Raw genomic sequence first — 27,128 nt, forward strand, 5'->3', positions numbered from 1 at the left:
GTGTAAGTGAATTTGCAAAGCATGTCAGTGCTTTATGTCAGGGGCATAGGTAACTAGAAACTATTAACTGGTGAGCCATGAAAAATTTGGCTAGAGGAGTTTTGTTGCATAGGAAGTCTAAGGCAGAGAGGGGGCAAAGTCTCATTAAAGGCATATTGTTAAATATTAGCATGAGATGCTTTTAGCTGTGGGCTCATTAATTTGTCACAATTTAACAAAACTATTCCTGCAGGAGATGACGCAGGGATCTTTTACTGATACATGATGAGAAATAAATTAGGCAACAGTATGCAGCCTGTAATTATAAGCTTTATAGAGCAAGGGGGTCCGGTGGCCCAGACAGTTTGTTCTGACGTTTTTCAGCTTTCCCCTGCTTGATTTCGTAATGTTGCAAAATAGAGATGAGTAGAACTGGATTTTCTGCAAGTGTTTTCTTCTGACCATCAAACACTTCTCATTCTTATTTCATAGATGAAAACAATGCAATTAAAAGAATGATCCTAATGACAGAGCAAGTCTTACTTTCACAGACCTTTTTCTCCTGCCCTCCCCCTTGCCTTTCCATGGCAACTCCAGTACCTCCCGAGTTACTAGTAATGCTGGCAGAGACTAATGTTTACAACTCAGTCTTTTTTGAATACAGGCTTCAGTTGTCTTTAGCAAATTAAAACCAGATGGGAACTGCAGGGAGCAGAATGGAATTTTTAATTCTGTTTTGTGGCTTGTGATGTTAACAAAACTCTGGATATTGTCATTGTTATTTTACCTAGAAGATGGCTTGTGCCTTCCTCCTGTCCAGTCACTGTACTGTGCAGTCATCTTCCAGTGTGCTGGGGTATCTGCCATAAGTCTTCACTGAGATACATTGCTTTACTTCCACTACAGTCACAGACTGGTATAAGCATATTACATTGATCATATTTTTTTTTTTCAAGTAAAAGGGTCAAGTCTCTTTTCTCCCTTAAACTACAATAGCATTAACTACGCTAAAGGAATACTTGGTGGAATTGGAAGGGGGAGACGGACTCAGTCACCCAAAACTTCAGTGGTCCTAGGATCTGTAATGCAGAAGGTACAAGGATTTTTTCATGCAGTTAATGCTGTGCTTTTTATGTTGGTTGGTGCCATCTCAGAGGAAAAGACTCAACATGTTGAATCACAGAAATGTTGCTTCCTGCTGGGGTTTGGGATTTCCTTGCAGCTCTCCCCTCCATAGCTGCAGGAGCTGTTTTTGCATAGTCTGTGAGCTCAGGCAGGAACTTGCTGGAGATGAAGACAGAAGCCAAACAGTTTTGCACAGAATGTAATAGTTTCTGACTCAGATTGTGTAGTAATTGTCAAAATATCATAGGGTGCGGTAGGAACTGCTGCATGTAATGTTGCTGAGGATTTATCCCTTCACAATTTGCCTAAACTAACGTATGCTAATCTCAGTTAACGTATGGAAATGGGGGTAGATTTCTCCAGGTTTTCTAGCCATTTGAAACCTGATAGTATGCAAAGATAAATTCCAGTATGCTGGAGTACTGGGACTTTTTTCCCCAGTTGCTCAATCAACTTCCATTCTTCCCCATTTCCCACAGAAAGAAAGAAAAGCTACTTGCAGAAGAAAAAGCTGTGGCTTCAGAAACATTAACTCAGAAAACTGAGCACTGGAAATATGATAAAGTTACAAATTACTATCTGGCTTCACTAGGAATTAAAAATATATAACGCTGGGAGTTACAGTAGTAAGTTGATAACGAGTTTTTTTGAAATACATACCTGCTTCATTCAGCTGTTTGCTTCCTAGGCGAGAAGTACTCCTAACAGTTTGTTACAGTACTGAATTTTAGTGTCAGATATGACTTGTGTTTTTACTATGAACACAGACTTTTAAGAGAATTCATATGAACTCCTTCAGTAACTGCTCTTGATAAACCAGGTTTTACAGCTTCAAGAGGCAAACCGAAAAGGGGGGTAGTCAATTTTTTAGGCAGGTAACTCTGATAAACTAAATCTTTAAAAGGAAGAACATAGCCAGTACTTGTTATCACTTCAGTTAAGTCTTGCACTTCTGTAAGGTGATGACATGCTTTCCAATGCTTAGAAATGTTAGCCTGCTGTTTAGTGTGAAGCATGTTCTTCAGAGACCCCACTTCAAGGCCCACTCTAAAGACTCTAGTGCCTTTATTCTGCTGTCTGCACCATACAGCACAGGCATTTGTGATGGAAATACTTTTGCAGTGGAAGTTCTTTCCTTTTTTCAGGCACTCTATTAGATTTATATAGGAATGCTTTTGAAATAAGTAGGAAAACTGTTGCTTAGGCTTTCTGAATGTGGAATAGCATGAAACAGTACATTAGTCCTGTATGTACTTTTTTCGTATGCTGCTTCAGATTTGCTGGGGGTTTTTATCTAACAGTGCCAGAGGAGAGCTCTGAAGGAAGCCATTTCCCTCTCATATTTTAACCTCTGCTATACATGGTCCAGTCCTTGTACAGCAGACAGTTTCTTGTCATGGAATATCTTTTGGTGCTGCTTGGAGGAAGGGGAAAGAGTTGGTCTTAATGGAGTGTCTGGATTAAGGGACTTCAGTGGACTGCCAGAATTTGTTAAATCTGGTGTCTTGGAGCCTCTAGAAAAGCCTAGTTCACAGGATAATCTGAATGTGTTTCACTTTGTAAGTCCCTTCCAAGTGCGTTCAATGAAAATGTTTCCAGTGCCTTTGAGTTTTCATCTCTGGGTATTAGTGATCCTAGGATCTAAACTAGCACCTAAAGCACTACCAGAAATACAATTCCTCACTCCATTTTAAATAAGTGAAGCTTCCATCCCCTAGTATAGCTCCTGCTGGAATAAAAAGGGCTATATATTTTAACTGGATAAAGGCCCACGTACCTTATTTTAGATAGTAAGATATTTTTTTTCCAAACAGTTTTTAATGAAAATTTCCCTTAATGGTGAATGACAGCCACGCAAACTAATGTCAGACTGTGTGTGTGTGTGTGTGTGACTGTTAAAGGAAGAACATGTTTTCAGAGTGTGGTTTTTGGACTTCCAGACTGATTACACAAGCTCAAGAAGGCTCACCCCACATCCTGTGTAGAAAACCAGCTCACAGAAATGCCCATTGTTCTTCAGGATTGTAAGTCACTGTATTATCTGCCTGCCACCTTTTCCAAAGTACTACATGGAAAATACTAATGCAAAGGAATCACAGCAGCTTAACAGGTGCTTGGTCCTGCCAGGTACTGAGCACTCTGCTCTTACTGGAATAGAGGGAGGGCGGGGATTAAAACTTAGGCTCCCTGGCTAGAGAACAAAGGTTTTGTGTTGGTAAAAGGAGCTGAGAGTGTTTTATTAGTTATGTGAATCAATTGATAATTGATGTACTTTAAGCCTGAAAGTTGTTTGTATGCAGCCGTGCCAGTACTTACTGTCTTGGGGGTGAAGTTACACAGTATGTGGTTTGCTTCAAGCATGGTGAATTTTCTTTGACGCTGCTTCACTTCGGCTCAGTCTTTACTGCAAAAAGAAAGGATGGGGTATCTGGATCTAAGACCTCACCAAAGAGATAGGGGTGGTTAGTGTTTCTGAATCAACTCAGACTTATTGGCAAGTTATGTGCTATTTCATTTGCAAGTTAATGGACCTAGCCATAAAGAAGGGAGCTATCAAGCCAGAAATGGTAGAACTTGTTCACTCTCCCTTTTTCTTTCCTTTTTCTTTTAAGCTGTTTCACCTACACTATCATCTTGGAGCTTATTTTTTAGGAAGCTGAGGTGCTATTTTTCATGTTCCATTTTCAAATGGGAACAGTGTGTTTCAAGGTGAATTTTAAAACCTTCATATTACAGTTTTCTTACTTTACAAGAGGTACAATTTACATTTCTTGCCTGGAGTTCAGTACCTGCTTAAGACCAAAACTTTTGTTATGATAATACAGATATAGCTAAGCAGAAGGCTGCCGTGAGAGTGTTTGAGGCTGTATCCTGCTTTTCTGCAGTGCTTTGAAAGGAATCGCCTCCCTTTAGTCTGCCAGTCTCCTGCCGGGAGCATTCCCAAACATGTGGCCCATAAAATGGGATTATAGGGAAGGCGTTCAAGTAAACAGAAGTTCCCTCAGGATGAGATTTGCTTTTTCATGTGGAGCTCGTCTGTGTCTTACCCTGATGCTGCAGCCTTGTTCCCTAGCCAGGGACAATGTCTCTTGATGACCCCAAGGGTGTGAGAGCACCAAGGCCATCCCCGTGTTTTGGGGATAGTCTCCTCCTGGGCTGGTTGGCACAGTAGAGTCCCCTTTGCAGTGTTTTTGAAAAGACACACCCAGTTACAAGTTAAGGGAAAATAATCCTTTCTGTGTCTCTTCAGTGGCTCTTCTGTAGCACAATAAGTGACCGGTCCCATGATGTGGCTATAGCTGCCAAAAATCTGCAGTGAACATGCAGCTGTATCTGTCATTAACTGTACAGTATTGCTGAAATGACCTAGTGCTTTCATGAATTGCGTTCAAGGGTATGTAGCTGCCTAAAGCTAAAAACGTTTGTGCTTCTATGAGCACATGGTTATCTTGGTAGATAATAGGGTATTTCTATGATTGTGTGGTCCTGTCTGGCCTATTCTGTTAAAAGTGCACAACCTGGGATGGGCTCAGCGTGCAGTTCAGGTACTTCAAGAGTTCTTCATTAAGACTGTGTTGTATTACCAGCCTCAGTGTGGAGTGCTTCCAGACCTGCTTGCTGCCTCCGGTCCTGGCCTTGGCAATTCAGGCTGTCATTGTTGCTCCGCACGATTATGTTACATGGGGTATTACGGTGCAAAGCTGTCAGGCTTGGGTTCCTTTCTCTATGTCTCTTTGGGGTTTCTTTCATATTTTTAGGAAACTCATCTCAGATGGCTTTTGTCCTACCTTTCCAGTCGATGCTAGTCACTGGGGTAATGGTTCGGATGGTAGTGGTCCCCTTATGCCAGTAGTGAGGCTTCAGATGCTGATGGCCTTGTCTTGGCTTCCTAGAGGTACTTTTGTCCACAGGGCAAAACTACAGATGTAAATACTCTCCTTAAAATAACAGGAATTGATAAATTCACGTGACTGTGCTCCAGACTGGCCGGCTTTAGTCACGTTGTTGATGTGCTCCTGGGTGTGAGTCATGTGATGGAAGACTGCCCCGCTGCCTTTGAGACATTCAGTGTTAGGCTTGCTGCCGTTACCTTTCTTCAGAGGTGACTCTGAACAGGAACTGTTAAAACTTCTCGTAACTGGTCTTGGTGTGAAGCTTTGAACAAATAACTGAAAATTCTCAGTGCTGCTATCTGAAGAAACATAACCCAGAAACTATCTTTTTTGGTTTTGCTCCTGGTACTAAGTAGTAGAGAACAGCCCTGGGAACAGGGAAGCCAACCCAGTCCCTGCTGCTGTCAAAAGCAGTGAATTCATTCATTCATTCATGTACCCCCTATCGTAGCTGAAGCAAAGAATTGTTTGCTATGGGTTCTAAATCAGCAGTTGTTACTTTCTCTTGTTGGTTGGTTTCTTTTCAAAGTATTTACAATGGGGAGCGCATTTACAAAATTAAGGGAGGTAAATTCAGGGCCTGTAGCTTATACCACAAGTGACTGCACTAAGGAGTAATGTCATTGTCACAGCAGTATGCAGCATTCATTTCTAGAGGGTCTTCTGCCCTGGTCTGTAGGGATGTATAAATGAGACAAAGCAGGCCACCTTCATTTGATAAGTCTGCTGATAAGACTAGTGGTTATTCAAAGACTGCTTAATGCTATTTAAGGTTGGGATTTTTTTGGGAGGTCTCTGATTTCTGGGTGTATTTTGTACAGAAGCCTATTTAAAGTGGGGGCTGAATTAATCTGTCAATCTTGCTACGTAAACCAGTGATACTTTCATCACATTTCAACTGTCTGAGAGTTAAAAACCAAGATTATTAAATAATTTTTTCCAGGATTTCATGGGATTAATTATATTTTTAATACCTCTAGGTTTATGGGATTTCATGCTGAATTATGAGAGGATGTAACAACATACTTAATTACTGTATTTTCCAAACATTAGGTAGGTAGATACAACAGCAGGGAGCCGAAAATGTCTTGTGAATGGCAGCAGCGTGTGTCTGTATTTTATTTAATGATTTCTGCGTGGGGTTGCTTATGTTGTAGAAAAAGTCAGTTTATGAACAAGCTTTTGAGGGAGAGGAAAATGTTGCTAAGGCTGCAGTATTTTGTATTATGCTGTACAGATTCTGTATCATAAATAAAAGAAGCAGAGCCATATATCCATGCTTTCAGCTTCAAAAATTCTGCAGTTGGTAGTGATTTAAATTAACATGATTTGTATGGGAAACCACTTTTAGAAACTTTAGGAGATTGGAGGTGTTTTCAGTGAGTGACCTCTCAAATGTTGCATGGTGCAGAAGTATCTGCTCCAACTGCCGTGAGCTGTGCCCCATCATTAGTCCTGCAGTATTGAAATTGAAGCCTGCAAACTGGGGCATAATAAGTCAAATCAATATAATTGCTCAGTAAGAGTTGTAAACTCCAATCAGATGTCCATACAGGGGTCTTTACTAATTCACTTCAATTTGTTCAGTAACATAGTGCATCGTTCAGTGATTCAGCCAAGCAGGTTGCATACCCCAGTCTGTGTGAGCTTCCTTCCCTCCCCAGTCCACCTATATACCAGCACTGGCAGGCAGGTGAACTTGCAGTAAGCTGGGTCAGCAGAAAAAAACTTGGGTTTCTTGCAGTGGCTTATTGATGCCAGTGTAGCTCCATGAACAGCTTGATTGTGGGGTCAATTGAGTGCCCAGGCAAGAGAAGCAGGAGGGGGAGCGTGCTGGTTTGGCAGCAGTCAGTAATCAGATTGGCTGTATGGTTTCAGGAAGTCATATCTGTAAGTTACATGCACATGCATAACTGTGGAAAGCTGTGGTTGTCAAAGGCAACAGAATACCACCTTTCTCCTGGATGCTGCTGCTCTTTGTCAGCTGCTTGATAGAGTGGCAGGTCACAAACTTGGCTGCCTATGAGTTTCTGGGATCTTTCTAGAAATTTCTAGGATTGATGGAGAGAAGTCTTACGGATGAAGTGTGGTTCAGATCACTCTCTTTGTATGTTTACATTAATCCACAATTAAATGGGTGACTCTTGAGTGACTATAAAGAAGTTTAGGCTCAGACTTGAGCAGCTACAGTTAGGCAGGTGAGCCATGCTGAAGGAGACTGAAGACCTCAGTACAATTCTATGGAAAATGAAGGAATCCACATAGTAAAAAGACAAATGCAAGAATGGCTAACCAAGATAATGGTAATGAACTAGTATAAGGGGGGGAGGTGGGGGTGTGGTGTGGTGTGGGAGGGGGCAGGTTTACAAATACCAGCTGGTTTATCGGGATCATCAGACTGATGTCAAAGTACTGAATTCAGTTTGTGGACTGGGATAGGACATTAGAAGGACACCATCACCTTGTGGGGAGGGGGAATATTCATTTTTCCTAGTAAAGTATAAAGGCCCTGAGCAGTGGCTGAGGACCTGTTTTTATTACAAGTGACACTAGTGATTACTAAAACTGGAAGAAGTTAGATGAACCAAACCTTTTTTTTTTTTTCTCCTCCTTTTCTGTTTAGTGCTGTCGTTAGTGTTCTTGGCAGCACTTCATAGATACTTTCTCGGTGGTTTTTATGCTTGGTTGCACTTCCTGTCTCATGTATTAGCATAATGATGTCATTCTCACACATGCTGCTGGGGGGGGCATGATGGTGTGCTCTGCCTGAAGCTCTGCAAGAAAGCCTTTCTTGCTCCCCTATGAGAAGACTTTGTGTCTGCTCTGACAGCTGAAATCCAAACGGAAGGTCCCTTTTTTGAGCCTTCTCTGTATGGAACTGGGGGGCAGAGCTGGAGGAAGAGGTGACGCGATGGGAGAGGTACCTTCCTCGTTCTGTCTTCTGTAGAAAGAACTGTCTTCAGGATTTACAGGACTGTCTGTCTTCACCTAGTGTGGGTGAGCTGCTGGAGCCTGCATAACTCTGTCTGTGCCTCCATAGCCCGAATGGAGCTATAGAAGAGAAGGATAGGGAAGATACTTATTCCTAAAGCAAACAAAGCAATGAAAAGGGGGAACAGGAGCTTCAGACATGTCCCTGCCTCTCTGGCCAGGCAGTGCTGGTCACAGCAGGAAAGCACCGAGGAGGTCCCACTTGCACAGTGCTCCTTTTGTGGACCAGGAGAGCAGCAGGGTTCGTTTCTCTGGTTCTCCTGTGTGTCCCAAGAATGTAGCAGGGATGGATCCGTTTCTCCTTGGGGGTGTTGCTGCAGGAGAGGGAGGAGCATGGCTGCCAGGAGGGAGCTGGTGGCCCCAGCACCCCTGGGGAGCAGCCTCGGCCTGCTGCTCTTCCTGCTTCCTCAGGTTGTCTGGTCTGCACCAGGCCAGACTCCACTGTGTAAGCAGTGATTATGCAGAAAGCTTTGAAGTTACAGGAATGGGCGTCTTAAAATTAACTTGGAAAAACTTCTGGAAGATTTCTTGTCCCCTTAAATCTGGCTGAAAGGGGCTCTTCCAGTGTGAGTCAGCTGCAGCTGTAGAGTAACCTTGTGCAGAGCCTTCCTCCCCTCTGCTGAATGGAGCTGTCAGAGTGCCCGAAGCCAGGGCAGGGAGAAAAATACCCGATTCATTTCCTGACGAGGTATGCATGGGAGAATTCCCCACAGGGCCACTGGTGGGGGTTTGTGGCTTTTGTGGTGGGGTTTTTTTGTTGGTTGTTTTTTTTTTACAGTCACTTGGCTCCACATAAGCAACATTATGCAGCTTCAAGCTCCCACCCGGAGGACTGAAGCACCCCAAGCCCATCCCCAGGAAGCAGACAATAGTGTTGATATGCCTGTTGCTGCAGAGGAAGTGGCTTCTGTTACAACCAGCAAGCAATCTGCCAAAGTCCACGGTTTGGGTGGTTGCCAGGCTAAATGTGACATAAAATTATTTAACCTTTTTGGCTTTTGTCTTACTGTTCTCTGGAGATGTTTCTCCTGCTTCCTACCATTTAAATCTCATGTATGGCAGGGGTGGTTTTCCCTCACAAAAGTTAATGCGGGCTTGCATTTAGGAAACCCAGGAGTTGCTAACAGAGAATCAAGTCTTCATTTAGTAGACAACAAAAATACTCTAAAATGCTTTCAGCAGGATAGCAAAACTGAGGCTAAACCGTATGCAGCTGTGGTGTTGCTCAGGGATTTATTGTGCCCCTTCCCATTCCCCCCCTCAACCGCAATCATTTTTTTATATGAATTTGACATTGGGAATATGACATATTATTGCAGAAAAGACTGTGAAAGTCAGACTTCAGATATCTGAGGCATGAGGCGCCCTCTTGTGCTGTTTCTCTGAGAGCATTGCAAGGCAAGCAGCTCTCCAGGAGCAGAGGCTGAGAGGAGATCCAGCCTCGCTTTTAGTTTGTGGGGAGACTGGTGTGTGCTTGAGCACCTACATTGTGATCCAGTGCAGTTCTGATGTGTAGGAGTTAACTTGTTGATGGGTTCGCAAACTTCAGTCCAGCTATACAATGCAGCCATTCAAAATGAAGCTCTGAACAGAAAAAAAATTAACTCATGTATTCCAAAAGACAAAAATAAGATTTAGATTCACTTAAAGGTAGCTATGTTTGCAAACTATTAAATTTCTCTGATAGGCCAGATTTTAATTTGAATTTCAAACTCCACCGACTGCTAACATGATGCAAGTTTAGATTTTACTTGGTTTAGACTATGCTGTATGTTCATAATCATTCACTTCCTTGCGCTGCATAGTATCAGGAAAATGTGCTGCTACCTCCTTGGAAGTCAAACTCTAGGTTTAGTTTTATTAAGTCTAGTTCATAAATACTTTCTCAGATTGCTCACTGCAAATGTCTGAAAATACCTCATTTCTCCAGATACCAGGCTACAAATAAAAGCACAAACTCCAGAGTAAGAGTAATTAATTTACAGTGAACTAATTAGCTATGACACCTCTGAAAACATGAGCCTTTGGTGGCTTGCTGCCTAAAGAAATAAATTCCACTGGTTCTTATATGTTCAAATTGTTCAAAGGACACAAATACCATATTATTTTCTGGCCTGATGCAAAGTCCCAAACTTTCTGATACCTCTAAAATGCAAACACAACTAAGCATAATGTGCAGCAAGCTCTTAGCCTTGCCAGCATTCTTCTGTCTTACTGGCTCTCCAGGGATTAAAGATGTTGCTTATTTCAGGTTTATTGACCCAGAGCAGTTTTAGACTGGGCTACCTGCCATTCTGTGATGACATTTCTAGCAAAATAGCAGTTTCTGTCAATGGTACCTCTCAGCGTGAAAGCTCCTGAGGGTTACGATTGTTTCATAGAGCAGTAACTAGAATATAGAAGAATGGTTGTGCTGGCCCTGGCCAAGATGCATGTAGCTGATACTGATGCTGCCTCCAGCAGACACCGTAAGTGGATGCCTTGATAAAAGCCTAAGAACAGAGCAGGTATAAATCCTTCTTCCTTTATTGCTGTCCCAGCCTCCAACCATTTTCACAACCTGAGCTGAATATGGGGTTTGTGCATTTAACAAACCTTGACAAATTGCATTTCCAAGATTGTCCATTCTTCCACTGAGCTAGTATTAAACTTTACTGTTCACAGCATCCTTGTGATGTCTGTTGAGCGCTGAGCTGAAACTGTATGAGACTTGTATTGTAACCCAAATATCTCACTTCTCGGTGCTAATGGTGAGGTCTGGCCACATACATGGGCATGCATATGTGAAGTTAAATTGCTTTTGTGCATATGCATACCTTTACATTTCTCTATATGGAATTCTGTCTGCCATTTTATTGCCTACTGACTGGTTCTTTGTCCAGTCTGTTGTGTCTCACTCTCACCATCCTCAATAATTCGTATTATCAGTAAGCTCTGTCATATTCTTGTTCACCCCCTTTTCCAGGTGTGCTGTACCAGACAGCTCCACATTAGGTCTCTAGGGAACCACAGTGATGAATTTGGTCCAGTGTGGGTTCTGACTGTCTTGTCTCCCATTTCTGATCTTAGCAATTATTTACGCTAGAAGGATCTTCCCTCTTAAGCCATGGCTGCTTTGTTTCCTTAAGTCTTGTTGAGGAACATGGTTGAAAGCTTTCTGGAAACTCAGATACACTTAACAAGCAAACCATCCCCATTTTTGTGGCTGCTGAGCCATTCCAGGAAGTCTCATAGTGCTTGATAGAGATTTCAATTTACAAAAACCCCTGTGGGCTCTCCCAAAGTGTATCATGTTTATCTGTTTAATAATTCTGTTCCTTCTTATAGTTTCTACTACTTGCTCATTAGTGAAGGATTATGGTTCTGCTGATAAATAGTATGACTTGGGCAATGTGACTGTTTTGTAGTACTTCTCTACATTCTCTGCAGAATGTCACAAAAATGCCGTGACATGGTGTGTCTGTAAAGGGCAAGTAATGTCTGTGAAATACTTTCAAACAAAAAATGCTGTGGAAATCCACAGAATTAATGTTGCTGTGTAAGTTAATAGGAGTTACTACTTGTAGCAGCAAAAGAGTGGATACAACAAAATGGATCAAATCAGGGTTTTGTATGTATTTTGAAGTTATTAAGTTATTTGCATGTACTTGATGGCGTACTTGAATCTGACCTGGTAAAGACTAGAAATTGCTTTTGTCCACAGGTAGATCAGGGTCTGAGCTGAAAACTTCTCACGCTTGAGCTGGAGCAGTTTCAGGGGAATCGGGTATAAGGATTGTTTCCAGCAGAGCAGGTCCAACCCTTGGAAGTTTTCAGTCTGCTCTGGGGGCCATCTGTTATGAGTAGTTAATTTGTTCAGTATGAAGGACCATTTCATGACCGTACCTGATGCTGTGTGAAAAATAATCCAGACAGGTATTTGGGAATCTGCAGAGTACTAGAAGGGGGGGTGAAAAGTGCCCTTTCTTTGCCCAGTACAGTCTTTGTGCTTCCTTTTTCCTTTCCTGAAGAAGATAAAGGCTCCAAGCAGAGGTGAAGAAACAATTTACCTGCATAGTTGGATCTTCAGTAAGGTGTTGGGTGAAGCTCTTTGAAAGGCACACAACTTCACTTGTGTGGTTTGCATAGCTGAAATAGCTAATGTAAATTAATTCAGAGACAAATCTCCTTAGCAAAGTCAGCCATTCCTGAGCACAGAATGTTGTCATTAATAATTTGAGCAAAGTGTGTGGTCGTTGTTGTTCTTCCATTAAACCTACCTACTTTAAAATACCAACAAAAGGCTCCTTGTGGCTGTGCAGCTTAACCTCAGTCTTTGAAAACCTGACAGTGCCAGGTCTGATGTAGCTGCTGGTAAAAGGTCATTTGCTGATTTAGTCCTAAACTACCCAATGAAAGAAAGCAAAATATGAGAAGGGGGGGAAAAATACTCAAATCCAGCAACTTGGGAGTAAATGATCATCTTAGTTTTACTAAGCATTTGAATTACTGCTCAGTGAATAATGTAGTAACGGTTTCCAGAAGACTGGCAGTTACATTTTCATGTTTTGATAAAACAAAGAAGTGCAAGTATTGGCATAGGCCTGCTAGGTCTGTGGATTGGAATGTGTGCATGGAGCACATATAAGAACTGATACTGCTGACATACAAGGGCAACACATACTTTGTAAAAGGCTGAATCCAAACTGATGCTTCACGTCCTGTTAATGTGCTGTTTCACAGTAAGTGTGTGTGTGTATGCTTTTCCCTAAAATACACAATAGTAAGCATGACATAATTAAAAAGTAACTTTATCTTGCATTTACAGGAAGAAGGGAGGGGGCAGGTAAGAGTGTGTACATAGATACTCCTTGCAGAGTTGCTGGCTTGTGGTTACTAGCTTGTGCATCCATCCTTACACAGCATTGCAGCAGTTAACTCCTGCCTTTTAAAAAAAATGGTTTAAATCCATCAAAAATACTTTCCTGGACATCTAGGGGCCGGCCAGCTCTGAGCTCTGACTATTGCCACATTTGCTTTTGCGTGCAAGATCATCTTTCCAGATAAGCATGAATAGAGTTGAAATGAATCTATCAATAATCAGTGGAAAGGATGTCATAATGTTAAGTCTGATACTGTAAAAAAAAAAAAAAAAAAAAGTCCTTGAAAACATGTGTTTGGAAAGGAACTGCTTTATTCTTAACATAGCTGCAGGTCTGGCTGAAGAGGTGTGGGAATTAGCTGAACAGACTCCTCTGCTGGCAAGGAGAGCTAGGAGGCTGTATGTTAACGATACGAGACTGACTCTTCATTTTAAAATCCCTTTGGGTAAAGGAAGGTAAATTTTTTTTTTTTTTTTTGGTTGCTGAAACGGATTGTGAGGCAAAGCCACGTTCAGGAAGAAAAAAATAAGCATTTACTGGAAATAAAATCTTTAAAGTCAGATGGAATATGGTGTCATACAAGGTTTGCGATTTCTTTTAGTTTGTCGTAATCTGTTAGATTCATCTGAATAAATACAGCTAAGACAAGATACATGAACTGGGAGGTGGGGAAAAAGAGATGGCTGAAGATGAAGCACACGTTTTTAATTAATTGCTAATTCTGTGATTTGGATCTGCTTATAATTAAGTTAAACTATTTGCAATTGAATTTTTCTTTGTAGTATTTGTTGCAGTGCAGGTTAGGTGTGGTACTGTGCTGAGTCTAAGGAAAGGGCAAACGGAAATACTCCCTTGTCCTGCGAATGCTGCCATCCCTATGAGGACTCCTATGACTATTAACAGGCACTTTTCCCAAAATCTGCTTTCTTAGGGCATCGGTTATGCGAAACTTACAAAGCTATCTGTAATGGTGCCCTCTGGTGACTCCAAAATTTTTTACACTAGAATGAAATAAAAAGATGGAATTTGGCCTGCTACTGTGAAAGTACCCTGGCAAGTTGGACTGTTTGTTAAAGATTAATGAACAAATGAGAGCTCCTAGACCTCAGCCAGGCAATATACACAAGCTACACCCATGCAGAAGTCCAGGACTAACTCAAAGTGTTGTAGGAGCAGAGCGGTAATGAATAAGACAATCTTTTATTCTAACCATGCAAGTAATCTCTTGTATGTTCACAATAAAAAGAAACCTGGCCTTTGGCACTGCAAACCGATCATTTATTTTCTAATGCATAAAGATAAAAGAATTAAAAGGTGAAACAAAAAAATCTCTTACTGTGTTTGTCTTGATGCAAGGAATGGGGAGGATATTTAATTGATTTTATGAAATCTTAGAAATAAACCAGCTATGCCAAAGAATGTCTTTTGTATATTCTATAGCCATGTGGCTCTGGAAGCTGTTCTCAATGCACTGTTTCTTCTCCTGGATATTGCTTTTTATATGCACAATCTGTCTGCAGCATTTAATGCTCTACATTTACTGCCCATCATTTCTCACCATACTGACATACGTGACCTTCTTCATTGCACTGACTCTAGTGCCCACATGGCCCTTCGTGGTGTTCTGGTTGAAAAGAACTCTTCTGTTTGCAGGGTTGTGTTATTTTATAGCCAGATCTGTGGTCATGTAATCACTAGTGTGGACAGAAGGGAGTAGGTAAGTATGTGTGGCCGGGGATGGATGGAATAGGTGTGGGCACCTCCTTCAATATCACTTCTGTTTTCAGTCATGACTAGGAAGCTATGTCCTCATCAATATGGATGCCACACTGGTGAGGTAATGAGAGTATCGCACTCCAAGGCAATTAAACCAATAGAAAACCATTGACAAGCAGATACAAGCAAGATAATGGATAGGGAGTAAAAAGGGGGGCGGGGAGGAATAAAATAAAATCTGTATTAATAACTTTGTATTAAGTGTGAACTATTACCTAATGATTTAATCATTATTTACTGAATTTCCAAATTAGGTACATCCTCCCAGTAGCTGTTATCAGGCCAAGTACCTCCTCTGCTTTTAAGCACTATTCCCCCATGCCAAGCTTAGGAGAGGATGTGTCTCCTCCTATTCATGTCCTTTGCAAAACAGCCCCGTGGGCACAGTGTAGATCAACTGGCTTTTATGCATATATTCTCTAAGAAAAACTAAAGGAGTAAACAAAATACTTGTTTTTACAAGATGCCTACTTTGATCATAAATGTTAAGATCAGGAGGTATGAGTATGATTTTATTCTCACTTCCCAAATAATGCAATCAGTAGAACCTTTGCTAACTTTTTCATTAAGTCAGTAATTTCCCTTTCAATTACAGTCTGTATTTTATGAGAATACCTAGTCTTGATTTTACAGGCCATGTAGTATCTGTGGAAGGGTTTGTGCTCTCATTTTAAGGTGTAATAATACATCAGGGAATGATTGTTCTTCAGTATTTGCAGTGTTTCAGTGTACACATGTTGCAGTCACACAGTGCTTCCTCCTGGCTTGGAGTTGGCTGGGTCCTTCTAGTGGGAGGATAAACCCATTGATAAATTCATACATCTTTAGTGCAGCACTGTATTTCTGAACATTGCAGGAAGGCATAAAAATGAGTACTTACCTCAGTAACCATGCTCAGCCTTCCATTTCTAGCTAAGCTGATGTGTCAAAGAGCCTCGCCTTCTGTCCTGGTTGAAATTGGAGCTGTTCACTCTGCTGGGCTGCTGATTTTTCTTTTTCACAAAGGCTCATGTGCCTCAGACGGTTATCTCCAAGCTCCCGCTACCATTGCAAATCTGTGTCCCTGCTGCTGTACTTGGACAGTGACTTCTGCTGTGCCCAACCATCTTTCTCCATAAAGGAACTTGCTGTTCGCTTTAGCCTGAACGAAGGGGTTAGGCATGAGACTTGCTGCCCTGTGCTTCATCAGCCTGTGACTGATCAAGGATGTGTGTGATGTCTCATGTTTCCCACGGTCTGACAGCATTTGGGTTTATAAAAAGCAGTGGAAGGAGACCTGGTGAGTTTTGGTTTGGTTGCCTGAGTAGTTGTAGAATACTGTCCATTCATACATGTCTGCTCAGCTGTATGGGAGATCAGTTACACAATCTATATACAAGATGAGAAATGCATATAACGGAGCTGATACGATTATCATGCCGTTAATTGGTCTTTGCTTTCATTTTTCCAGCCTTCTCTAATAAATCATTCTGGCTTAGTACCTGTGTTACCCCAAATCTGGGTTCTTCAGCCGGTGTGCAAGAGCCGACCCACACGCAGTAGAGATACTTGTTTATTGCATGTCTGCGCAGAGATGGGTGCTGGGTGGTAAATCCACAAAGCTAGCACACCTCTCAACACATAGTAAAACTTTTATACACTTTGAACAATTGTTAACAATTACATTTAGTCACGCTTGCTTCTTACAAGCCTTGTCTCCATTTAAAGGTACAGTGTTTGGGGTGGGGTTTTTTTCCTGCATATGTTCTGTGGGGAAAGGACTTTGTTAGTAGGGGGCTCTGTTGCTCAAGGGGTGATGTGGTTCAAATAATCTGTTTGGTGTCATTAACCAATTCATTCTTGAGCTTATCTTGCAACCCAGCTTAACATATTTAAGTGTCTGTTCCTTCTCCTGAGGACATGATTTGTTAACTGTTCATAATATAACTAACATCCTATGTTTTTCAAATTTCTTTCTTGGTTTTCACTATAGATACTTACATTTCCCCCCTCCCCCCCCTTTTTTTTTTGTAAAGTAAATAATTCTTTTATCACCTGGAGTAACATCTAGGAAAGGAACGTGTATTCTGCAAGGATTTGGGGGACAGCTCTGAAACTCATAAGCACTTGGACGTAACTGTGCATCTTGCATACTACTTTCCTTATCCTAGGCAAAGAGAATTGGAATGCAGCATTGGGAAAACTAGTGTAAGAATTGCTGGTATATAGATACCTCCTTGAGAGAGGCTGCTGAAAGGAGATTTTTTGCCTCTGTTGTGAATTAGATAACTAGCCCTCTTGCCTGTTCTGAAAATTGTTCAAGTTTGTCTTTATTGTGTCAGTCTCCCCTCTGCTGTTACTTGCCTGGTCTGCCTGTGGCTTGTGTTTTCATACTTGCTCATAGCAGAATTGGGTTGGTTTTCACAACTGCTTCAACCACGCTGGAGAAGTTTCTTACACCAGTGAAAGAGCTGCTGCTATAGACCATCATCCTGGGCAAAAGCAACAGTAACGTGCCCCAGGACAGGACACAAAAACACCTTCATTAGCTGAAGCTGCTGCGCAAAATCAGGTCTACACAGCGCACTTCTCTCTGATCTAGGAACTTTGAACAGAAGGGTGTTAGCTACAGTAGAGGAGGTTTAGAAATACAGAGAAAAATCACACCTCAAGATAGATGAGAGGGAGTCTCCGGTCAGACAACTCCTCCACTGACATGTTGGGGCAAATGGCTCAGCTCTGCAGTGGAGAATAATGTCCCCAGTGCTGCTTTCCTGGAAGCACTTTCACCTGGAGGTTTCTTGCTCACAAATTAATTTGCTTATGAAAACTCATCAGCTCACAGAGCCTGGGGTGGCACAGCTGCAGGCAGATGGCACTTGGAGGGGGTGGGGTGGGGGTGGGGGGTGAGGGTGCACAGCTGTAAGCAACTGTAATTAAGACCTGAGGAATTTTCCAATGTAACTACAGTGGTAATTGTCAGGATTTATGGAGTCACTAAGGGTTAGTTGTTCTCAGCCCTGAGAGTTTTGCAAGTTTGTAATCATACTATCTTATCAGGAATGAAGCACACGAGGCATATTAAAGGAGGCACAGGATCTATGGAGTAAATAAGGGTTAGTTGTTCTCAGCCCTGAGAGTTTTGCAAGTTTGTAATCATTCTATCTTATCAGGAATGAAACACGAGGCATATTAAAGGAGGCAGCAGCTGCTATTCACTGGTGATTTGTTACAGAAAAAGGCTTCCAGATAGGTCTGGCAGTAGTCAACTGACCTGTAATTTGAAGACTGGGGGAATCATTAGAAAAAGGAAGCAGAGCGAAGCAGAACGCCCAGCCTGGTGGTTCCTGTGAACTTAGCTGGAACTTCAGCTGCTATCGCAAGTGAGACCCTGACTGTCTGAATCTCCTGAACCGTGCAGGTCTGTACTGAAAGTCACCCTTCTGGGAAAAGACATGCATATTTCTGCCAGAATAGTTTTATGCACTGCTTTTTTCCTTCCAAGACATCAGGCTTATCAATAGCACTGATACGAAGGTTTCCTTACTATCGGACGTTATCTCTCAGCTTCTTATTTTATTTAAGGGTAATCTGGCTGGAGAAATCAGTTGTTGCAGAGAATGGCTCAGTTACTTGCAGGTACTGAGGCCAAATCCTTAACTCCTATAGACAAGTTTTGCCCAATTCTGGCAGTACAAACTAGTTTTAAGCCTGGTTTGAAATGGCTGGTGTTCCTAGAAGTCCTCTGATTACATATGGCAGCAGGCTAAAGAGAAAAATAAAAGGCCCCATCCCAAGAGGTACCTGCTTGCAGGAGCCCGGCTGGCAAGCGTTATGTAGGAGAAGCAGTCTGCACCTGGGAGCTGACTTTACATGTGAAACGGGAAATTATTGAGCGTCTGGAGTATCTGCTTTATTTGCTGTCAGCTTTCCAGTCTCCTGAACAAGATAAACATGGTGACACATGGAGGTTGTGGGTCCGTGTGCTGGCATTGTGAACACTCCTGCATAGAAGAAGGGGGAGAAGCAGAGTCATTAAAGCATCCCACTGTGCAGCCAGATGTGCAAGTTCATGTCTTAATTTGTTAGCCCCTCCCCAACCCAGATGAAAGAGGTCTTTTGGGATTAGTTTTATGTCCAAGCAAACCAGGTGGTAAATTAACCTCTTCCTTCCATGATGGGGTTAACTGCAGCAATGGAAGTATCTTAGCCAAGTTCACCTGACAGACTGCTCTGATCTAACAAACCTTTGAACTATTCTGCTTGGATTCATTCAAACTTGTATGTTGGTATAGAGAAGCAGGGGTCTGATCCCACATACCCTTAGGATGCTGCTTTACTTCCCAGGACTGACCTCTCTTACAGTAATACTTTCAACATGTCAGCAGCTTCAGCGTGAGGCACAAACTCAACGTGATGTGCTAGCTGTGCGATCAAAGGCACGCTCCTTCTTCCTGGCTCTGACACGTACACCTTGAGGAATATCTGATTTATGCACGTGGTAAGATACCAGCATGCATTGAGTAAGTATACTCAAAAAAGGCTTTTCAGTAACTGTCGCATAAGGAAAAAATTTAGCTTGTCCTTTTGAAATATCTTGGTACTGGATACAAGAACTATTTATTAGGGAGACTTTAAAGTAGGATGAAAGTAAGAAATCCTATGAGAAAAAGTTGTTTGTTTCTTACATTTTCTCCACCCTTCTTTCACCCTGGACTGTTCCGTATGGTTAGAAGGAAAAACCCTTTCAATTTAAAATATCATCAGATGGAGCAAAAGGAAAGCTGAACTTGCCCCAGGAAGCATTCCCACACTGGAATGTTTTAGATGTTCCAGCCCCAGAGCTTTGGGTACAGGGAAAGTACAAGTAGTGAGATGTCCATGCTGTCTGTGGAGGGGTGGATCAGAGAGTGTCTCATGCCTTGGGTGCTTCAGGGAACTATCTGGCAGAGCAGAAGTCATCCTGCAATGTGATGATGCGGGGACTTCGATGGCAATACCAGCTCACAGACTTCTTTCTCCCTCCGTGCTATGGGACACTGTACTGGATGAACACAATTCCCTACAAACAGCACTGAAGACCAGAACACTTGGGGGGCAGGGTGGGGTTGTCTTTTAAAGCCAGAGAAGCCCAACACTGGTCTGATTCACAGCACGACCCCGCAAGTGGTTGCACGCAGGTGACTGCCCTCGCTCATCAGTGGTGTGGTGAAGGGCGCACTTGCTGAGTAAGGTCCTCAGTCTAAGCCTGTAGATGTGCTGGGGTAGGCTCTGCTCCAGCTTCAGCTCCATCAAATCATGACCCGTGAGACTGAATGAAGATGACTTCTGGTACGTTGTTTGCTCAGGGTGATTACTGGGAACTGCAGGGCCCACGGGCAAGACCGGGGGGAGGGGTGCCTAGCTGTGAAGTGGGCACCTAACCTGCATTCAGTGCTATTAAGACCAAGGGGCTTGTCTTAGGATTCCTGGGAAATACAGTATCACAAAATGTAGTGTCTCTGTGCTTCAGAGCAACTGAGGAGGCTTAGAGGAATTGTAGGTAATAATTTGCCCAAGCTCCATCAAAGCTGCTTAGTGAATGTAGTTTGTCTCCTATTGGAATAATACTGTCACAACACTCTGTTCAGTAACGGGACTTTGAGGACAGTTTAAATGCAACAAAGATGGAAATGTAGTCTATTAAACAGCTCTAAATTTCTCCTGTCCTACTGGACGAGAGAGGAGACCAACCGTTTCAGGTACCATAAGACTAGGTGAGAGAGAACTACCTCAAGTTTTGTGACATAAATCTGGATTTCTAACAGTCTGCTTAAAAAAAGAAAATAGTTAGGCTTTTCATCTTACTCTAACAAGTCAACTGTGACTAAAAGCAATTACCTAAAAGCTTATTTTTCTATGACATTAAATAATTAAAAGGAAAATAAAAGAAACTGCATGCCAACATTTGTTATGATTTCATTAGGATCCAGGTAGATCTCATTTATTTGGGGGCTCTGTTTCCAAGATGAGAAGCAAATGAATCTCATCTGACAGACAATTGAGTTATAAAGGCTTTACATGAGAAATGTTCTCCAACGGAATGTAAACAAGACATCTTGTTTAATAAGGTTAGACGTAAAATAAGGAGCTAAATTATGACCAGACTCATCAACCAGCAACACGTAGCTAGACCTGAAATGGGACAAGTTAGCATGCAGTAAAGCTAAAGGTTTAAATTAACCCTAGCGGTTTACCCTCTGGGCAGTGGAACTAGGAGTTAGAGGAAATAAGTTTATAAACCATAGAAGTAATATGACTCTGTGCAGCAAGTTGTAAAGACTTGCATTTCTCCCAAAGACTTACAGATATTTGCAGTGTTAAATAGCACTGTAGTTACAAAATCTTGCATGAAAAACCCAAGGAAACTATAGCATAAATGTAGTAATTGAGACTTAAAGTTTATGTTCTGGGAACTGGCAGAAACCTCGCAAGCACCAGATTTGTGTAGCAGAATGGTGAAAGGGCATCCCTGCTAAATTCCGTGTGGAAAGCGCTAAGCAAACAAACAGTTCCAAAATAGGTAGGTGGGATTGCTCTTCACAGTGCTGGGATTTACTGCCCTGTTGTCCAAGTGACTCAGCTGAAACTGCCCACAATATACCAGGCATACTTCATTGTCAATACATTTTGCCTTTCCTCTCCAAGGCTATGTGACCTTAATTCACTTAAATTTCTAAAATGGTGGGGTCAGGTGGTTCTGATAGCAGCACTGCACTTTCCATATCCAAATATGATGCAGGCTTATCTGCATATTCAGGAGGGCAGTGTGTCATCACCTTGTATCAACATTTTCTTGGTTGATACACTACTGTCAGACTGAGCTCTTTCTGTTCTGTATGTGACACTACCAGTTGCTAGATGACCTTGAAACTGATTCCCAAACACAGAAAAGCACCTATTTGAAGACATGATACTTCATTAAGTCATCAATTAACCAATTAATCCTGTTTGCCCGTACTGTGGTAGAGCAAATGGACCTTTTTAATTCAAAGGTGGATTAGGGCAACATGGGTTTTGTGAAAATAAAAACACAAGGTTTCCACATCTATATTTGGCATCTGTACCTAGCAGGAGGATATCCCCTGATGCTGTAGTCCACCACTCTTTTTGACAGAACACAGGCTGTCCTTCCTGCCTTTTTATCTAGAATATTACTTACCTTAAATATTGAATCAAGACTTGTGCAATCACTTCACATGAGTTCTTGTAATCTCAAACGGAGATTAAAATCCAACCCAATGCATAGAATTGCAGTAACTTGTTTATAGAACAGCTGGTATCAGCTGTTTCAGAAGAACGTTTAAGAAGCCTCTTAGAGGAAAAATACAAAATAAGCTTGAATTCTGCCTCTGAGCATTTAGTGGGGGACTGGGCTCTGAAGCATAGTGGTTCTCTGTATAATGTACTTTAACGTATAATTCCCTGCATTTATCTCTGGTTTAGCCAACTAATTCATTCTCATATAAACACCTTACTATGCTCTTTAAGATGAAGCAAAACATACCATTGCTCTTTATTAAGTCTCCTTATGCACTTTGGACATCCTATAATGCCAAAACAGCTGCTCTTTTATGTTGGATGATCTTAGAAACCATGTTAAGCACATAATTCATTTAAAAAATGGCTCCTGAAGTACTTGACCACTTTTATAAATGCAGGCTAAAGTGTGTTCTTTCCAAACAAACTGTCCTGAAACTTGGGGTTTGGGTTGCGGATTGGCAAGACAAAACAGGACAACCTCTGTGCTTTGCAAGGGTTCCTGTTCCTGGCAGGGATAAGAAAGAGGCCCTCCCTGGGGCAAGTAGCCAGGATGAGACAGGACCTGACAGCTAGCAGGGAAAGAAACCTGTAAATTGAATGCCACTAGTGCGAGCAAGCCAAGTTATAGGAACTGTGGGGATTATGTGGGGCTGCAGGAGGAAAACGGGTGGCTGAATGTTGAGTTATGGGAGGAAGTTAAAAAAAAAACCCAACCTATTTTGTAGGACACAGAATGGTACAAAAGAACTATTGGACCCCAGGCTAACATATTTCAAACCATTTCTCTACTGACAGCATGTCATAACCAGACCAGAACACAACACAACTATAAATAACAGTAGGAAACCTACCTACATCATGCCAAGACAGTGAGTCAGTGTTAGTCATTTGGTGCTTTTTTTTTAATAATTGGGGGATTTGCCCAAATCCTACTGAAAATCGCTCCTCTCCCGGCTCTGTAATACCAGGGGGTATTTGGTTTATACATATATTTTCTCAGATTTCATGCCATCAGTTTGCCTGCCCACAGCATTTAACAAACATCTTAGCATCCTTATTAAAAATGGAACTTGTTTATTAAAATAAATTCCCTCAGAAGTTTTCAGCGAAGTGTCTCAGCCCTATGCAAAGCGCAGTTAGCACACAGGGCAGGAAGCTGTGTGGAGACAAGGGAAAATGTGCTCTTTCGGTGACCTTAATTCCCTTCATCTTTATACCTTTGCAACTGGTAGTGTACAGAAAGGATGTTTGATATGCATGCATATGCATATGATATGCTGCATATCAGCAGCATACTGATATGGCAGCTCCTTTTGCTATTAAAAGTACAGTGTGCGAAAGACAGTGAAGACTCAGCCCTTCTTACATTCTTTAGCTATTTTTTACATTTCAGGGGTTTAAAGCACTTCTAAAATTTATAGTAACTGATTAAATAACTAACAATGTATTTAATAATTCAACCCATTGTTAAGCTTAAGTATTTCTGTTTCTCAGTATTCAGTGCTTTCAACATACATGCTACCATTTGAAGTGAAATAGAAATAGAGGGTTGTGCTAGAAGACCCATCAACCAACACTTGTAACTTATTTCAAAGGATTAATCATGCCTCAATTATAAACAGCCTTTCCTAATGGGTAACTGCTTTCTGTGGTGTTGATGCTTCTTCTTTTGAAAGCAAAGTCACATGTGTGGAGAGCTACCCGTGGGACAGAGCAGAGCCCAGAGGGAGCACAGGGTACCATGGGCCATTGTTCTGCGGTGGCTGGTCTGTGTTCCTAGGGGCTGGTTTCTGGAGAAACAAAGCAAGGTGTAAGTTAATAACATACTTTATAGGTCAGCTGCAAACCTCTTTTGTCCCAAATGTGGAGAAAGCCAGGTGGGCTGTTTCATATATAAAGAGGTATCTTACAGGAGGGGAAGTTTGGTCACACTAATTGATGAAATTGGATTTTTTAAGACCGAGGTTGATCTGAGAAATTCACAAATAACGTATCTCTACAGGAATGTTTTCTCTGTGTTAAGAACAGTGAACTAACAGGGTCACCTCCCACTGAATTCAGGGTCAAACCTCATCTCTGTAGGCTTCACGGTCCAGTAGGGAGGTAAATTTGGGTGGACAAGTGTCCTGTGTCAAACTAAACAGTATCAGGGAGCTTTCTTGTGGAGAGGAGCTAAGCTGGCTATACCGGCACAGTGGTTCCTAGCCTGGTTTTAGCCTGAGGCAAAGATGGTCTCCCAAATGAGGCTGGGGTAAGATTTGGGAATTGGCATGTGCCAGGTCCCCTTCCCAGTGGGCAGCCTGGGTGAAGCCACACTGCTTTGGGGGCTGAGACTACAATAGTAAGAGCGTGGGCTGTTGTCTGGCAGAGAATGGTCTCAACAAGTTTAATTTACTTTAATAAGTTAATTTTAATTTGCATACATGGAGCTGTGGAGTGTGGGTGAAACCTCAGAGGGACAGGTGTTGCAGCTGCTTTGGCTTTCCTCCTGCCCCAGGGGATTCAGATCTCCTTGGAGTACATGGATGCTCTGCAGCTGCACAGGACCAGTCTCCTGCCCAGATAACTCTCTGGATCTCAGGTACTTCAGCATAGTGCGGTAGCAGTAGAAGAGGTGTGAAGAAGCAGGGTAACCACTGCAGGAGTTGTCCCAACACCCAAATGCATTGGCGTTGCCCTGCGGTGCTGGGTTGCTGCAGGAGGCCCCTGCTGCAGATCAGCTTCTGGGAGGGAAGGGAAACCTTTCTGCCAGGAGCAGGACCTCACGTAGAGACTTGCTGTCCTGTTTCCATCTACTGTAAGTCAGATGCCGACGACTGATGAAAACCACTCGTCAGGCGTATCTCTGTGTTACTGGCAGGCAGCGGGGTGGCTACCAGCTTGATAAACCCATCACTACTGACCCACACGGGCTGGTAGAATGGGAAAGATGGCAGTACCTGTGGCTGCACAGCCTCCTTAAGCACATGAACTGTTTGCCAGGGGCAAAACGCCCATCTGCCTCCCTCAGCTGTACCATTGCAGTGGCTGTTTTGAGGCAAGACAGAGAAGTCTGCTGAGGACCAGCATCGCTTGTGTAAACAAACATGCTTACAGGCAGGCACTGGGGCCTGCCCTTTCAGAAAACAAGATGATTGGAAAGATAAGGTACAGGCATGGTCTTGAAAGAGCAGGGTTTGCTAAGAATGCTCAGCCTCATTAAGGAGGTTTTGTGGGTTAAAGCATGTTTGAGCTGGTAAAAATAAATGAGGGGTGGGCCCTGATGCCCAGGCAAACACCTGAAATGGCTGCACTCCTAGGGCAAGGTCTTGCAGCTGACAGAGCTCCTGCAGTGCTAAGCTGCCAAGCAGAAATTGCTTAAAATGCTTTAATTAAACCACAGAGGGGAGTGGGAGAAGGCAGGTGTTTCTCAGGGAGAGCATCTTGTGGCGGTTCCTTGCAGGACTTGACTGAAGCACATCAGAGAGTGGTGGTTCCTTCAGGTGGGAGCTCCCACCCAAGCGCCAGCCTTTGGCACCTTCCTGCAAAGAAGCACAAATATGCAAAGATGTTACAAAAACACCCTACCCACAGGAATGGGGTTGGGGGCCTGGTTACTGCCCCCTTGCCATGGCAGCCCCTGTTCCTGCTGTGGCAGGAGCCCGGCTTGGCTTGCGGGCTGTCCCCACTGCCTCCAGCCCCTGCTCTCTGTCAAGCATTTTTCACATGCTTCATTTTTCCCTTGATGTTAATCCTGTTGAATTGATGTAAAGTGGGTATCGAGGAGGCACAAACAAGTTCTTGGCAGAAATCCCTTGAGTTCCCGCTCAACCATTCCCTGCTGTGGGTAAAAGGAACACCAGGAGATGCAAGAAGGAGATTTTCTAAGCTAATTATTTACTGGTTTATAGACTTTCGCTTATTTCAGACTAGCAGGTTTGATAAGGAAACCTGGAGCTTCAGTGAAAGCAATTAGTATGAATTCTATGAGATATTACTGAGCAATTATGTCATTATTTATTTCCCGTAAAGCAACAGGCTACTGAGAGCATTTTATGTTGTCTGTTTGTAAATTATTTGTGTCAGGGTGGATGCGGCCACTAGGAGGATGGCAAGTAGGAGTGGGAACACTATGAAGACATTCCCTGTGGTAGTACAAGGATGTACACTTCTCCCCATCTTGTCCACTGTCTGGTATATCTTCCCTTGCTTTTGTTCTGTGGTATTAATAACAGCAATGATCCTCAGAGCAGGTTTGTATTGGTATTAACACTGGCCTGGGAAGACCTCGGGAGGAGGACAAGAGTGTCCTGGATTAATGCCATGCTGGGTAGGCAAGGGGACAGACCATGGGGCAGATTTGTGCATCAGCCCTAGCCGGCTGACAGGTGGGTGGAGGTGTCCATGTTGATCAACATTGAAGAAGTCAGTGGAAGAAGAAGCAAAGTTTGTGTTTCCCTCTGCTTGGCAAGTTGGTTTCCCTTTCCAGTTTATAACGCTTCCTGCCAGGCATGAAATTGAATCCCTTTGTATGCGGGAATAATTCATCCACCTCAAACCAATTCCCGTCCACTTTGAAAATGAAATCTGAGAACTACTAAAAATAATCAGTAAAAGGGCAAGAAATAATCCACTGCTTTGTCTAGAGAGAAATACTTTCTGACTTGGTCATAAGCAAATAATTATCCTTGCTGGAACTGGCGAAGAGTTTAACATATCTGGAGTGCATAGCTGACCCTGTCTTGGGGAAAGTGGTGGCCTGGGATACTTTTTGAGGTCCTTTCCAGGAAAGATTTTAAGAATAATCCTATAGAAATTATTAAGGAAGCCTTTCCTTTCAGTGGGGAATGATTTATAATTTGGCTTTTTTCTGGAACTCCTGAATGTTTGGACGCTCCAGAAATTTTCAAGGCCAGTGTTGAATTGTTACAAGTCTCAGAAGCATTGTGAATTACAAAGACCAATGATCTGAGGATGAATGGGTAATGTGCTTTCTAAAATGCCTTTGTCCAAACAAATACTTCAAATCTGTGAGTACCAGTACAGCGAGAAAGTGAAGTAGAAAGGAAAATTCTATGCACAAAATACTGTTCAGCTTGACATTGGGAAAAACCAGTGTACTTCAGAATGAGCAAAACCATCTGAAGCAAACAGGTTATTCCTTTGGGAGAATACCTAAAGTCTTCTGTAATGGAAAAAAAGGCATTTTAAGTCTTGGGGAATATATGTAAGTTGATAGGAA

At 42.4% G+C, this 27,128-nt stretch overlaps 2 long non-coding RNA genes across 2 annotated transcripts in view; one reads left to right on the forward strand and one right to left on the reverse strand.

The window, feature by feature from the left end:
- The window catches only part of LOC119147975, a 64,459-nt gene that overhangs the window by 15,434 nt on the left and 21,897 nt on the right, over nt 1-27,128 (forward strand). The window lies entirely within an intron of this gene.
- LOC119147977 lies at nt 10,197-21,876 on the reverse strand. Its single transcript, XR_005104259.1, has 2 exons — nt 14,611-21,876; nt 10,197-14,426 (listed from the first exon to the last, which is right to left on the reverse strand). It is a non-coding gene; the product is annotated as an uncharacterized LOC119147977 (long non-coding RNA).

This window comes from Falco rusticolus, chromosome 5 (genome assembly GCF_015220075.1).
Source record: "Falco rusticolus isolate bFalRus1 chromosome 5, bFalRus1.pri, whole genome shotgun sequence".
NCBI classification, from domain to species: Eukaryota; Metazoa; Chordata; class Aves; order Falconiformes; family Falconidae; genus Falco; species Falco rusticolus.